The sequence below is a fragment of the Triticum dicoccoides genome, chromosome 6A, assembly GCF_002162155.2.
Source record: "Triticum dicoccoides isolate Atlit2015 ecotype Zavitan chromosome 6A, WEW_v2.0, whole genome shotgun sequence".
Taxonomy (NCBI): domain Eukaryota; kingdom Viridiplantae; phylum Streptophyta; class Magnoliopsida; order Poales; family Poaceae; genus Triticum; species Triticum dicoccoides.
Window position 1 is genome coordinate 83146003 of NC_041390.1, and position 14552 is coordinate 83160554.

Consider the following 14552-nt stretch of genomic DNA (forward strand, 5'->3'; position numbering starts at 1 on the left):
CTATGAGCACCTCCGAAAGATTGAGCCGACATATTATCTTGAAATTTCCGAAGTCGCCGTAGGCACCTCGTCGTCAACGGGGGCGTCTCCTCCCACTGAATGCGCATCGTCGGAAATCCTAAAATAAATTCAGGAACAAATGCGAGTACCAGGGCTTGAACCCTGATGGGATGGGGATACCACAGTCCCTCTGACCATCCAACCATTGTTATAGGAACAATTCATGTGTGTGATATCTACAAGAGGATACTAATTTTTATACTAGAAGTCTAGAATAGACAAGATGGTAAGTATAATCCATGGGGCTTTACAGAGTCACAATTCCATTGTTTTGCTAGAAGATGGACATGGAATTTATTACATACCAAATCCTCTTCAAAAGGCACCACACTACCAACAGTTAGTAACAATCCTGGTTTATTTTGCACTTTTCAGATGACATTTTTCTCCTGATCATGAACCCTGGATTAGGGCGTATAGTAATGCAGAAACTGTATGCTTCTATGTACATATATAGAATGAATTACAACCATATGATTTAAAGCTAGAGTTTTGATCAAGTTTAGCCAAAACAACATTAAAACAAGGAGAAACCTTTGTTTCTTCCGAATACACATAAAAAGCATATCATACATTTATATAATGAAGAGGGTATAGACACCCATCCACGAGTTTACAATAGTGCGACTGCTCGCAATACATCCACCTAGACAGCCGATGAAAAACCAGTTTCAAATCCTCTTTGAACTTGTCCGCTAATTGACACAACTCCTCCACTAGGACCTTATCAATGACATCGACCACAAATAGCGAGACATTCTCAAACACAATATTTTTCCGATGTTTTCCATATCTCCCACATCACCAGGGTCATGAGTGTCTATCGATTTTTCTTGAGTTTCTGCATGGGGCTCAGCGTCCCAACAGGCAATCATCCATCCCCGTGTCTATTCGCTATTACCCAAGTCGACATCACTTCATACTAGATCGATCGTGCAAAGACGCAGGAAACCACCGGGTGGTCAATGCTTTCTTGTTCCTTGTCACAAAGCGGGCAAGCTTCCTGATGCGAAGTCCTCGGCTAGCTAGTCGATCAGAGGTCCAAAACCTGTTAGGGAGGGCAAGCTCGGAGAAGAAATTGCATCACAGGGGCCCTCTAGATTGGCAAGTGAGCAGATTAAGATCCCGAGGGTTCCCAAGTCTAGCGCACCAATTCCTAGATTCACTCATGAAGAACCACTGGGGAGATTACGTCCCTCAATGAAAATTACTCTCCTAGCTTCGTGGCCTCCAGATTTGGCCCCAAATCAAGCGGCCATGCCAGGTGCACGGTGTCATGAACTATCCTGGTGGCCCGCACCCGAGGTTTGATCCTCTTGTAAAGGCGTGGGCCGAATTCCTGGAACCAAAATCCATGCAATCTCATGTCTTCCGAAAAGAACGATGATCTACCATCTTGGGATAGGAAGTGGGAGTTTTGGGTGTGAAGACTTTTAATCCTTTGACAGCGTGTTTGGTAGTTTAAGGGAAAGGGATTGGGAATTTATGAGAGGGAGTTGGCTGAGGGATTAGGCTTGGGAAGTGGCAAGTTAGTCCCAGTAATTTGGTATGGGGTGGGGTTATTTATGGGAATAATTTCCATGAACAAAGAAAATAAAGGGTAGGTTACGTGAGATGTGCTCCTATTTGGCGTTGCATCTGCAGATCAGGGAGTAGTTAGCGTTGGCCGGTTAGTTTGGAGGAATTTTGTTGCGGGAGGTGGGCCACCAAATATGTAATGATATGTTTTTAGACGTATAATTCCCATTCCTCCGTTGAATTACCAAGGTGCCCCTGGGTAGAGATCGATGGGAGTTGGCCCTCCTAATTCCCCTTCCCCTTCCCTTGCTAATTCCCAAACCCCTGAACCAATCAACGTATTTTTAGTCTTACTAATCTTAAACTCCCATTTCCTACCCCCAACTCTCCCAACCAAACACGCTGTGATTGTTTAGGGGTAACGGGAGTTAAGGAGGGAATAGGGAGGGGAATTCATGTATTAAACTCCCTCAAATTACTTACCTGGGGGAGTCCTGGTAATTCAGATGGAGAAAGGGAATTAGCATTTAACTCTCATTCCCTTTCCCTTGGATTGCCAAACAAGCTGTAAGGTCTAGAGGTGTCAGTTCCCAGCAGCCATAGCTAACGCACACCAATAACAATGTTCAACCACATGAAATTAGGGAGTCCAAGCGCACCAGTCCATTTGGGCAATTTTTCAACCATCTAAAAAATTAAGGAGAAACATGTTTTTTTTTGAAAAGGAGGATCACCCTGGCCTCTGCATCTGGGTGATGCATGCAACTATTTCATTAATTTTTCACAAAGACCTTATAAAGTAGTACATCAGGTAGTCTGAAACCACTATCTTAGCAACAACTGTCGCTACTCCTATCCATTTGATGAAGGGATGTCGATAGTCCGAGCCTAATACCAAATAGACATCGCGCCAAAGCCTAATATCTAAAGCAAAGGCCCCAACCGAGCCACATACTGGGTTTGGGGTACAAACCGGTCCAACGCACTCTCATGTGTCATCGTCGTCATCTTCCACCAATCCATCTTTAGAGCAGAAACTAACGCACCGACTTTGCCAGGCCTCTCTGTCATCGACGCCACCATGACGCCAGACAACGTCCTCCTCCTGCGCGAGTCCATCTCTGTGCATCGGATGCCGAGTCTCCACTGCGCCACACCGTCGATATCCGCCGCCATCAATGAGTAAGATGAAGCACCACTCCACTAAAGAAGCCGTCCACTGGTCCCTCAAGCTCATTTACACCTCCATGAATGACGCCCCCAAGGGGGAAACGACACCAGAGCACCGCCGTCATCCAATCTACTGATCTAGGGTCTCCCCCGGAGGTAGCAGATAGAGGTCTGGAGCTTCTCCATGGCAACGCCTTCAAGAAGATAACGACACGAAAGAGTGCCGCCATCTCCGGTCTTGGCAACAAGACGAGGACTAGGTTTTCACTCGGATCTGCTCGACGAACCTCCATCTCGCATCGTGCGCACAGACCACGACCGATCTCCGTCGCCTCGGAGCGATCAAGCCACTCTGGACAGATCAGATCTGATCGAAGGGCCAACCATGTCTGCAACCGACCAGTGCACCAAAGCCCTCCACGCCGCCGCCGATCCGAGGTGCCACAACGCCACGGCCATCCGCCGCGGAGGCTCGGATCCAGGGTGCACTTCCGCTCGCCCGGGTGCCCCGTGCCACCCTCGTGCGCGAGAAGGAGAGTCTCCTCCGCCACCGCCATCAGCCACCGGGCTTAGCCCGGCTGCTTCCTCCAGCGGCGGGAGAGGGGAGGGATGGGAGGGGGAGTGACCGGTGACTAAGGTTGGGGGCCCTCAACCGCCAGCGCGAGGGGCGTCGGAGGGGAGAGGAAGGAAGGAAGCGGCGGGCGGCAGCGACGCCGCTACTAGGTTAGCTCGCGTAGGTTAGCGGCTATGAAGATTTATTAGAACGACACCTAAGGAGAAACATGTGCATCTATGAAATCTTCATGATTCTAAAGAAGCCTCTAATAGGCCTATTTTCTGCCTCTTACCACAATTAACTTACTATATATATATATATGTATATGTGTATATATATATGTATATATACATGCATTTGTGGACCACTACCAGCCCAAAGAGAAAATAAATTCCACACTCTCAAAATGATGGAAAAGTTTGGAGGGAAAGAAATGAGACCATATCCCAAGACGAGTATGTGGCTGAGATTGCCATCTCTAGAGAGAAACACAATAGGTATGATTTTCCCAATCTATATCTATACCTACTATTAAAGCAAGGTGATATTCTTGGTTTCGTCCCACGATTAGTTTTTTTCCGTTAATTTTTGCTGGATCGTACGTTCTATTTTGCTCACGTACGAGGTGGTACTAAACGCTCCTTGATCTAAATTTTTTGTCCGTTGCTGGGTGCCTGGGCCGGTTTTTTCCTATTTCTGAGACAGGCCCATCTACTGTGGCCAGTGGCCCAACAAATCACGTCCACCTTTCCTGATGAGCCAAGCGGAGGCAAAAAATTAAGAGCAGCTATGAAGAATCGAACTCATGACCACCTGGTCGATACAGGACAAAGCTGCCAATTGACCTAGGCAACGTTATGTTCAAAGATGAAGGTCAATACTCTTAAATAGTCCCACATTGCCCCCTTGCATATAATTCATCCAATTTATATACTTCTTTAAGTTTTCCACATATCAAGAAGCTGTCCCGGAAAAAAGGAAATGAGGATGCCGCCTGAGGCGAGGTAGTAGCGGCCGCTCCAGCGGAAGGTGACCATTAACTGGCCAATCCCTAAGCTGCTAAGCACACATGATCGAGGATACAATTTGTACAAGAGCCTCCCATTGTCGAGGAGCAACAGGAGTGTCCCATGGCTGATGAGCCCATTGATTATTTTTTTAACTCTGATGAGCCCATTGATGATTATGCTTCTTGCGTCGGGTTTGTTTGCACATTTGATGGTATTTGTTCGTCCATTTATGCAGAAAAGCTTCCAGATGTGCCACTGGCATGTTCTTTAGCCATTGAATTGGGTAAGCATTCGTGGTTGCATTTGTGACTCAAGCATGATTAAGGAGTTTATGAATGTTTTATTTTTCTGATCCATACACGCACTGATTGATTTTTTTTAACACAGTACAGACGCAAGCGCTCATACATATATGTTTACAACTATTAGCTTTTTTTAGGATGAATAAGAAAATAAATAGCACGGATATTTTATGAGCAGTTCAATGCATTGTGAAGGACGAATTTCACCGTTTAATCTACACTAACCAAAGCCTACAACATTATCGGTGAGAGATTTTTCCAATTGCTCGCATCCATCTACTCATCTAGATTCTGCCAACCTCCTAGACATCGCCAATCATTATATTATTGTTGTTGACCGCACGCACCATGATCCGTGCAGTTCACGGACATGAAACGGATGCCAGCCGATCCTAGGGCTGCCACACGCTATAATTCTTCATCGAGAGTGTTCGTGAAGGATAAATATTATGATTTGGAATAATAAATGCTCTTGTTTATAGACATTGTGTTTGCTTTTAATCATGTGTTTAATTCATTACATTATCGCCTGGTTCATAGCAATCATGTTTCCTCCGTAGCGAAGCACGGGCATATGTGCTAGTATATATATATATAGTAGCACTATTTTAATCCCAGGATTAGAATAACTATTTGGATCACGATCACCATATATAGGGCCGATTAGGTGTTCCCGAACTCCCGAACGGTGGGAAAGAAAAAAAACAGCGCCCCCACTGTCCCCGCACCCCATCTCTTCCACCTCCCGTCCCAAACTCCACCATCCCACCTTCCCGCCGCCGGGATCCAGCCAACGGTGAGTCGGCGAACACCACCAACCTACCTCCCCCGCCGCCGGGATCCAGCCACGAATCCACCGCCCCGCCGTCGGGATCCAGCTGCCAATCCACCTCCCTACCGCCGGGATCCTGCCGCTGCACAACCGCCACCAACCCAACCTCCCATCGTCGGGATCCTGCCGTCGGGCGACAGCCACCAACTCACCTCCCGCGTCGCCGGAATTCGCCCCTCAGCGGCCTTCCTCCTCTGCTGCCGCGACCTTCCACCTCTGCCACTGCGGCCTTCTTCCCTCACGTGCCTCCCCAGATCGGCGACGCGATGCACGTTCCCCCACCGGTGACCCTCCCCCTGAGTTCACTCTCTTCCCTCCATCGCTGGCCTAAGAGCTACCCACGCCACCCCACGCTGCCACCTTGCTCCTCCCGGTCGACCTCCTGGATCCGGCGCTCCTGTACAGAGCAGTGCCACCGCGCACTACACTAGTCAGCATTAGCGCCCCTCTTCCTCCATGCTGTTGCTGCCCTCTTCCTCCATGCTGCTGCTGCCTTCGACTCTGCCCCCGCACTCCATAGCCTCCGCATTGAGCTGCCCTCTCCTTCAACTGGCAGTGCACACAAGCTATTTGTGTATATGCCTCAAACAAAAAGTGTGTTTTCTTTGTAAGATTCTACCTTGGCTCAGTGCATTCTCTCTCTTTGTTTACAGGAGAAGTTCATATACAGCGACAACAACAAATTTCATGTTGTCAGAAAAATGAAGTCCATGTATATGGAAGATGATGATTGTTGTGTGTATGTAGGGGAACACAAAAACACTTGTGGCTGACAAATTTTTCTGGTTTATGCACTTCCTAGTGTTTAGATGTTACTCCCCTAAACATGAAAATATTAGATTGCTGTGTATTACTTTTGGTTTCTTGTAGCTGATCAGCTGAGTGAAGCATCTCAGAAGTTACTTTTAGTGTATACTTTCAAGCAAAGCATGATAAGTTCCATTAGTTACTCCTTGTTGGAATGCTTAGATATACGTGGTTGGATGTTCTGAATTCTGATTGTTATCGGCCTACTTGTTCGCCAAGTACTGATCTCCTTCATTTCTTGTACCCATTTTGCAGTTCCTGGACAAATCAATGCAGCGTCATGGACTCATCTTCTATAGCACATAAGTAGGCGTGCATGCCAGATTGGTTCCTTCCACTACCTAGCTGATGTTGTTTGTACCCAGACTAACCACAGTGCCTGATGAAGCTTCAAGACCGCAAATAGACAAACCCACGGAGAAACAACATCCTTGTGTATCTTGAGCTGCTGCATCACTTGATGGAACGAGATATGGCGTCGGGAACACATCAGGATTAGCAAGTAATTTCGAGAGTAATCTTGTATGCGCCCTGGGCTCAGTTTGCGCCGCGATAAATTGTTTCAACATGTAATACATTTTTTGCCGCATGCCAGGTGAGATGGCGAACTGGGTGTGCTTTCTGTGTTTGTGTTGTGTGGGACCGTGGGAGAGTGATTTTTCTTCAGAAGGTTCAGAGTTTTATTGGGTTAAGGCGAACTCAGCTTATCGTACAGTCTTGTTCAAACAGTGATTTTTCTTCAGAAGGTTCGGAGTTCTATTGGGTTAGAAACATGTACAATTTGTCAGGTTGTTTCAGGTCGTCTAAATCTGGAGTTCTAGACTGTATGATCTACTGGGTTGCCTGCGCCGGTCATCGAAGCCTACCGAGGTGGTGCCCCACTGCTGCCAGCGTCTCACTGCACCCCTCCTCCACACCACAAGGAAGACCAAGATATCATGTTGTTGTTGTTGCTCTTCTACTACATCTTCAGGTTCAGAAAAGGCAACAACAACGTTTCGCTGTGCGGTGTAGGCTGCGGCGGCAGGACCATTTTCCTCTTGAAATTGTTTTAATTTATGTGTTTCTCCTACCGCCAATAGAGGAGAAGAAAGGCCAGCACCGAGCTACTGTTGCTACTGCTTGTTTTAGCTTGCACAACCAATTTGGGCGTTACCAGGAAGAAGACAAAGAGAGAAAATTATGGAGTGAAAGAGATACAAGAGTAGAGTGCCTACATGGTGTGGATATGAAAGATGTGGTGTGTGAGAGGATAAGGGATGTGTGTTACTATTCAGTGATAAAAATAACTTGTGGTTTAGAGAAAAAGTAACATTCTATTTACCTAGTGCTCACGATCAGCTATAAAGCTTGAACTTCTTGAACTTTTCTTAACTCTGATTCACACTAGAACTTTATAAAATAATTTGAAATTATTTGCTCTAATATTTTCACTACTTACAGTTCAAAAACAAGAATAGTTAAATTTCAAGATATGTAATACTTGACAATAAAGAAGAAAAATAATGTTCAAAAAAGTCAAAAACTTCAATGACATAAACAAGCAGATTTCATTCACTCTCTCACTTCTAAACACATGGGAAAAGCCATGTAAAATTCACGCGAGAAGTTCATCATTAGAAAAGGCAAAGTTCAAACGAGCACAAAAGTAAGAAAGTATCACGTCACTAATAATCAGAAAGAAGTTCATCATTAAAAAAAGATGAAGTTCAAACGAGAACAAAAGGAAGAAATTATCACATCGTTCATCATTAAAAAAAGACGAAGTTCAAACGAGAACAAAAGGAAGAATTAAAAGGCAAACTCTACAAATTTTGTTGCTAGAAGTTCAAGTGATCGGCCCGAGAAAAATTTATAATTCTTGTGCGAGAGGTTCACCTTGTATTTCCATGCTCGATTTTTTTCGTATAAAAATCGAATACAATTCTTTAATCAAAATATAAAAAGGTGAACTTCAAACTGAAATAACACAGAAGTTCGGAGTTTATTAAAACCTAGGATTTACCTGTTCAAAAAATAAAAAACACAACGCCATTTTTTGCACTTTTAAAAACAACTCATAAACGGAAAAAATGGTTGCTAGAAGTTCAAGTGCTCGGCGAGGAAAAGTTCAAAAAATTCTTGTGAGAGAGGTTCACCATGTAATTTAGATGTCCAAAATACATAAAAAATGTAGTTTTTTGTGTTTTAAAATAATTCTCTCAAACCAGAGAGAAGTTCAAAGTGATAACAACCAGAAGTTCATGTACTACATGGTGTGTATTTCATATAAGAAAAATAAATAAAGTGAAACCGAGTGAAGTTCAAACAGACATGTCCCAGAAGTTCAACTACTTCACGCGGTGCAAAAAACAACATGTCAAAAACATAGTGAAGTTCAAACAAACATGCCCCAGAAGTTCAACTACTTCACACAGTGCATTTTCATTCGCGATGAATGCATAAATCATGATTTCGCCATTTTTTAATTTACCTCAAAACGACAGGAATATCATTTGTGTAAGTTCAAGTCCTCGGTCGGAGAAAGTTAAAAATTATTGTGAGAGACGTTTGTACAAAAGGAATATTATTTGTGTAACACTAACGAATGGATGAGAAAATTACAAACAAAAATACATCACAGAAGTTCAACATGAAAACAGCAGGAAGTTCAACTACTATGCTGAATGAATTTTAGATGAAAAACTTTTAAAATCATCGCGAGTATGAAAAGATGATCAACACGGGAAACTTGCGTGCTTACAACATCTTTCCATCCGTATATCACCTGCTCAATTACGGTGAATGGATGGAGAGTTACGAGCAGTGGATGGAGACCTACGAGCAAAAAAAATCATGTGAAAAACAGAGTGAAGTTCAGGTACACGTGCCGAGAAGTTGAGGTTCTTCACGCGGTGCATTTTCGAAGAATCTGTTTCGCGATAAAGGCAGAACGCATGATCCCGCCGTTTTTGAAATTACTTGAAAACTGCTAGGAATCAGAGAAAACCATCAACATGAAAAAGTTTCGCATTTTCTGTAGCTTTTCAACGGTATATTATTTGCCCCATTTCGATAAAGTTTGTAGAAATTATGACGAAAATACGTTTTTTTCCATTTTCAAAACTGACTTAAAAACGTAAAGAATTGGGAGAAACAACACATACAAAAAAGTTTCGTATTTGTTCAAGCTTTCCAATGCCATATCATTTGCTGCAATCGGACACACGGTTAAAAAATTAGCTTAAAAATACGAACTCGGTAGGACTTGGGACCATTTTCTAAATTACTCTTAAACCATTTAAAATTAGAAAAAACTTTCAAGATGAAAAAGTAGCGCACTTTCATAAGCTTTCCAACGCCGTATCATATGCCTCCATTGGATTAGCTGTTTAGAAATGTCATCGAAAAAACGAACTCAGCTGTTTGGTTTACGAAATTTTACGTTTTTTCAAATTACTCTTTAACCATAGGGAGTTAGAGAAAACTTTCAACATGTGGAAGGAGCGGTTTTGCAGCAGCTTTCCAACGTCATATTATATGCCTCATTCTGATAAACGGTTTAGAAATGCGATCGAAAATACGATTCACGTTTTTGTGCGAAGAAAAAAACGGTTTTCAAAACTGCTCTTAAACCGCTTATATTTTGCGAAAAATTTAAATTGGGTCATGATATTGGTGTCCATAGCTTTCCAACGGTATATCGCAAGCCCCATTTGGGCAATGTTGGCGGAAGTTCAACCTAGTTCACAGGGAAGTTCAACGTACTACTAGCGGGGCAGGTCAGGTTGTGATCAGAATATTATTCTGATCCCGTGATCAGAATAGTGTTTATGTATATATATATATATATATATATATATATATATATAACTGGAACACCTTGCATTTCAAATTACGTTGGACCGACCAAATTGTCGGTCATAGCCACAGTTACATTGTGAGGGAAATCTGATAGCCACAGCCGCTGTTCGATGCATCTACCTATAGTTGCCAACTCATGGGCAGGCTTGTTACAATCTCTTGGGAAGTGAACAATGCTCCACTTGTTAAAACTCGTTGTAGGAGATATGTAGCCTCACGGAAGACAACACCAAGGTTGGAGCGGTCATGCACCGTGGAGTTAATGGCTTGAGCAAGTCCAAGACAGCCTGTCTCAAAAATGACACGCCAAATACCATGCTCCTCAGCTAAGTGTATGCCATGCAATAGCGCAGTTGCTTCAGCGTGCAGAGCTTCACTTATGTGCACAAGCCTTCTAGCAGCAGCAAACAACACCTCACCTATATGATCTCGAGCCACAGAGCCCCAACCCGTGGTCTGTTTAGCAACATCGAAAGCACTGTCAATATTTATTTTAACCTTATCCACCATCGGTTTACTCCACAGAGGTTTGCTCAAAATCTGCGCTTTCTTTGTTTTTGCATAAAATACACACCATTCAGCAAAATGCTTCTCAAAAGGAAGCAGAACTCCTCAGGTGTAGCTCTCTTTTGCTTATGATTGCCTTTATTCCTCTCCGTCCACCACAGCCATAGAAAGCATATGATTCTTAGCTTCCTATCCTCTGAAAGGGCAAATATGGTGGTGAGGATTTCGCTCGGTGACTGACATTGCAGCCGGTTTAACCGGGACGACTCCAGCTCACACACACGCCAAATCTTCTTGACCTCCTTACATCTGAAAAAAGATGTCCGCCATCCTCCAGTAATCTATGGTAAAGGACATAGCTAGTATCGAGTTCGATCCCAATCCGTTCAATATTCCTCAGCATAGGGTGACTATTATGAGCGACTCTCCACAAAAAATGATGCACTTTCCCGGGACATCTAATCTTCCAGAGGTTCTGCCACATTTTTCCATAAGCTGTATCACCGGCGACGCCCTCAGCCTGCTGCCTAGGGGTAAGCTGTTTCTTCATGTCAAGGTGAACTCTATACGCAGACCTCACTGAAAATAAGCCCTTGCCGTCGAATTGCCAAGCCAAGAAGTCTTCATGTTGCTCAAAAATTGGAATCTTTAGTATTATATCAGTTTCTTCCGGATTAAACATTTGTCTAACCAACAGCTCATCCTAGGAGTGTGTATATGGGTCGATAAGCTCTCAGACTTTAGTCAGGATGGTATTGCGATGGGGAGACCTTGGAAACCGAACAACACCAGCAGGGAGCAAGGGGTCCTGCCAGATCCGGGTATGCTCACCCGAACCCACCCTCCACACCATCCCCTCATTCATGACGGACACCCCTTGAAGGATGCTCCGCCAAACATAACTGATGCCCGGGTCGCTGTAGCTGCAAAAATGTCACCGTCCGAGTAGTATTTAGCACGTAGAACACGAGCATAGAGCGAGTCTGGTGCCTGGATCAACCTCCAAACTTGGCGAGACAACATTGCAATATTGAATGCGTGTAGATCCCTAAACCCAAGCCCTCCCTGTTCCTTTGGATGGGTCATCTTCTCCCAGCCAACCCAGTGATGTTTATGCTCATCTCTTGGTTATCCCAGCAAAAACGGCAGATCATGTGGCTTATACTCTCACACAAGGACTTTGTCAGATCAAAACAGGCCATGGCATAGGCTGGAATTGCTTGGGCAACCGTTTTTATTAGGATTTCCTTACCCTTCTTTGACATCATCTTGATTTTATAACCTTGAAGTAGGTCCCGGATTCTGTCTCGGAGGTATTCAAAAGCAGGCTTGACGAGCCTTGCCCACATAGCGAGGCAGCCCCAAATACTTGCCCTGTTGACCTTCATTCTGTAGGCCGAGAAGATGCAGTAAGGTTTGTTTCCTAAGCTGCAACATGTTCTTGCTGAAGAGCATAGAAGACTTGTCCCGATTAATAATTTGGCCCGACCCCTTCTCATATACTTCAAGAATTTCATTCACTATGGACACACTCTCCTCGGTGGCCTCCAACAACAGCAAGGAATCATCGGCAAAAAGCAGGTGTGTGACGGTAGGGCCCTCAGGTGCTACTTTGATGCCTCTAATCGAACCAATGGATTCGTCATGATCAAGCAAAGCGGAGAAACCCTCAACACAAATAAGAAACAAGTATGGAGAAATTGGGTCTCACTGCCTCAAACCTTGTCTTGGAATAACCGTCTCGATACAAGACCCATTTACCTTAAATCTGTAGCGTACAATATGCATACACTTGCTGATTTGTTCCACAAAGGCACTATCAAAACCCAACCGTGTCATGATCTTCTCCATAAAATCCCAGTTCACCCTGTCGTAGGCCTTACTCATATCAAGTTTGAGTGCCACATAGCTAGTGGCTCTAGTTCTCTTTCTCTTCAAAAAGTGCATCATCTCATAAGGCAAAATAGTGTTATCAGAAATGAGCCTGCCGTGCACGAATGCACTCTGGTTTGGTGATATGATATCTCCCAGTATGCACTTCAGTGTGTTGGCCAAAACCTTGGACATGAGCTTATACACAACATTACAAAGGCTAATAGAGCGTAGATCCTTCAATCTTTTTGGGTTCTGGACCTTTGGGATAAGCACCACAAGGGTGTCGTTCCATCCCTCCGGAATACTGCCGCCTCGTAATACTTGTAAAACCTCGCACACAACAACATCATCACCAATCAGCTGCCAATAGTGCTTATAGAAGATCGCTGGTAAGCCATCAATGCCCAGTGCTTTGAGATCACCAATGTTATCTAGAGCCTTCTTAACCTCCTCTGCAGTAAAATCCGCCGTTAAGTACTCATTCATTTGGGCAGAGACTTTTGGTGCTATGTTATTTAGAATTACCGCAGCGTCAGCACCTGCAATGGGGGTAAATAAGCTAGAAAAATAATTAGTAATGAGGGCCTTCAAGCCCTCCTCCCCAGTCACCACCACCCCGTCCTCCCTCACCAGCTTGGTTATGGTATTTTTCCGCCTTCGTTCAGACGCATACACCTGCAGTCTCCTTTAGACAACCAATCGGCATGTGCCCTTTGCCGGCTTGCCACATCAATCTGTTCCTCAAGTCTCTCAAGCTTGTATTTGACTGTTAGCTCCTTCCGAATCATATTCTGTGACAAAGGTAGCCGCCGGATCTCCTATAGTTCCAGTTTCAGAATCCTTGCTCGTTTTTGTAAATCACCCAAAACATCCCGACTCCATACATGTAATGCGTTATTGACGGCTGCAAGTCTTCTAGACACTGAAGGACCAGAAGCTCTCTCCCATTACTGACGAACCAAGTTGTCGCAATCCTCCTCAAGTAACCACCGGGCTTCAAATCGCTTCATCTATGTACCACCTCCCTTATTCATCATCCGCCTACTGCCATCAACCCATAGAGAAATATGTCTATGGTCCGAGTGTTCAGGATAACCATTAACGACTTTATAGTGGGGAAAACGCGCACACCACGTTGGGGTAGCCACCACTCTGTCAAGGTGCTCACGGATATAACCATCAATGCGATAATTGTTATTCCTCCATGTGAAAACATCACCCTCAAAACCAAGGTCTTTAAGATTACAAAAATCTAAAGCATCACGAAAGTTTTGATTACCTTACATGGATGTTCACTCAACTTGGACGAAAAACTCAGTTTGGTCACTGGACTTAGAGTTACGTTGTTTACAATCACTAAGGTGGTTTTATTGAATAGAACTTGCTACTATTTGTGTCAAAGAAGAACCCCACCAATGCCTATTATACGATAGACACGATTGATATTTGAACCACTAAAATAAGTATGCCCCACATTGATACGCACAGACAATTTAACTTTTTTTTGCGGGAGAGGACAATTTAACCAGTAACTAAAAAAATGCAAGACATAATCCAGGAGGCTATCTCATTTGCCCACGCGTTAACAAGGAACTGATTAATACATGAAGATATAATAGGTAAAAATTACTTCTAGAACATTTTGATAAGGAAAGAATAAATACATGAAGATACAATAGGCAAAAAATGATTATAAAGTATTGGCCAAAACATTAATATAGGAAATAATAAAATGACATTAAATCCATTCTCCGATCTCTATATAAAGACTAGCACGCCCTATTCCGGTGACAGCGTTACTACAGAAGGACAACAACGCTACGAAGAGAAGTATCCCAACATGACGAGCACCAGAGACAACACTCGCGTTCTGTGCTTGATGGCTCTCGTGGCCATGTCTACCACCATCATTTCCTGCATGCAGCAGGTACCTACTCCCTTCATTCACAAATGTAACATATTATATATATTTTTATGCATACTACATACAGACTGAAATAAGTGAGCAAACATATTAAAATGCACCCATATATATTTAAATCAGAAAAAGTCATCATAGAATGCTTTTACCA

At 43.8% G+C, this 14552-nt stretch overlaps 1 long non-coding RNA gene across 1 annotated transcript; it reads left to right on the top strand.

Moving 5' to 3' along the window:
- Positions 1 to 5312: 5312 nt before the first annotated feature.
- LOC119315153 lies at positions 5313 to 7009 on the top strand. Its single transcript, XR_005152597.1, has 2 exons — positions 5313 to 6055; positions 6511 to 7009. It is a non-coding gene; the product is annotated as an uncharacterized LOC119315153 (long non-coding RNA).
- Positions 7010 to 14552: the final 7543 nt, after the last annotated feature.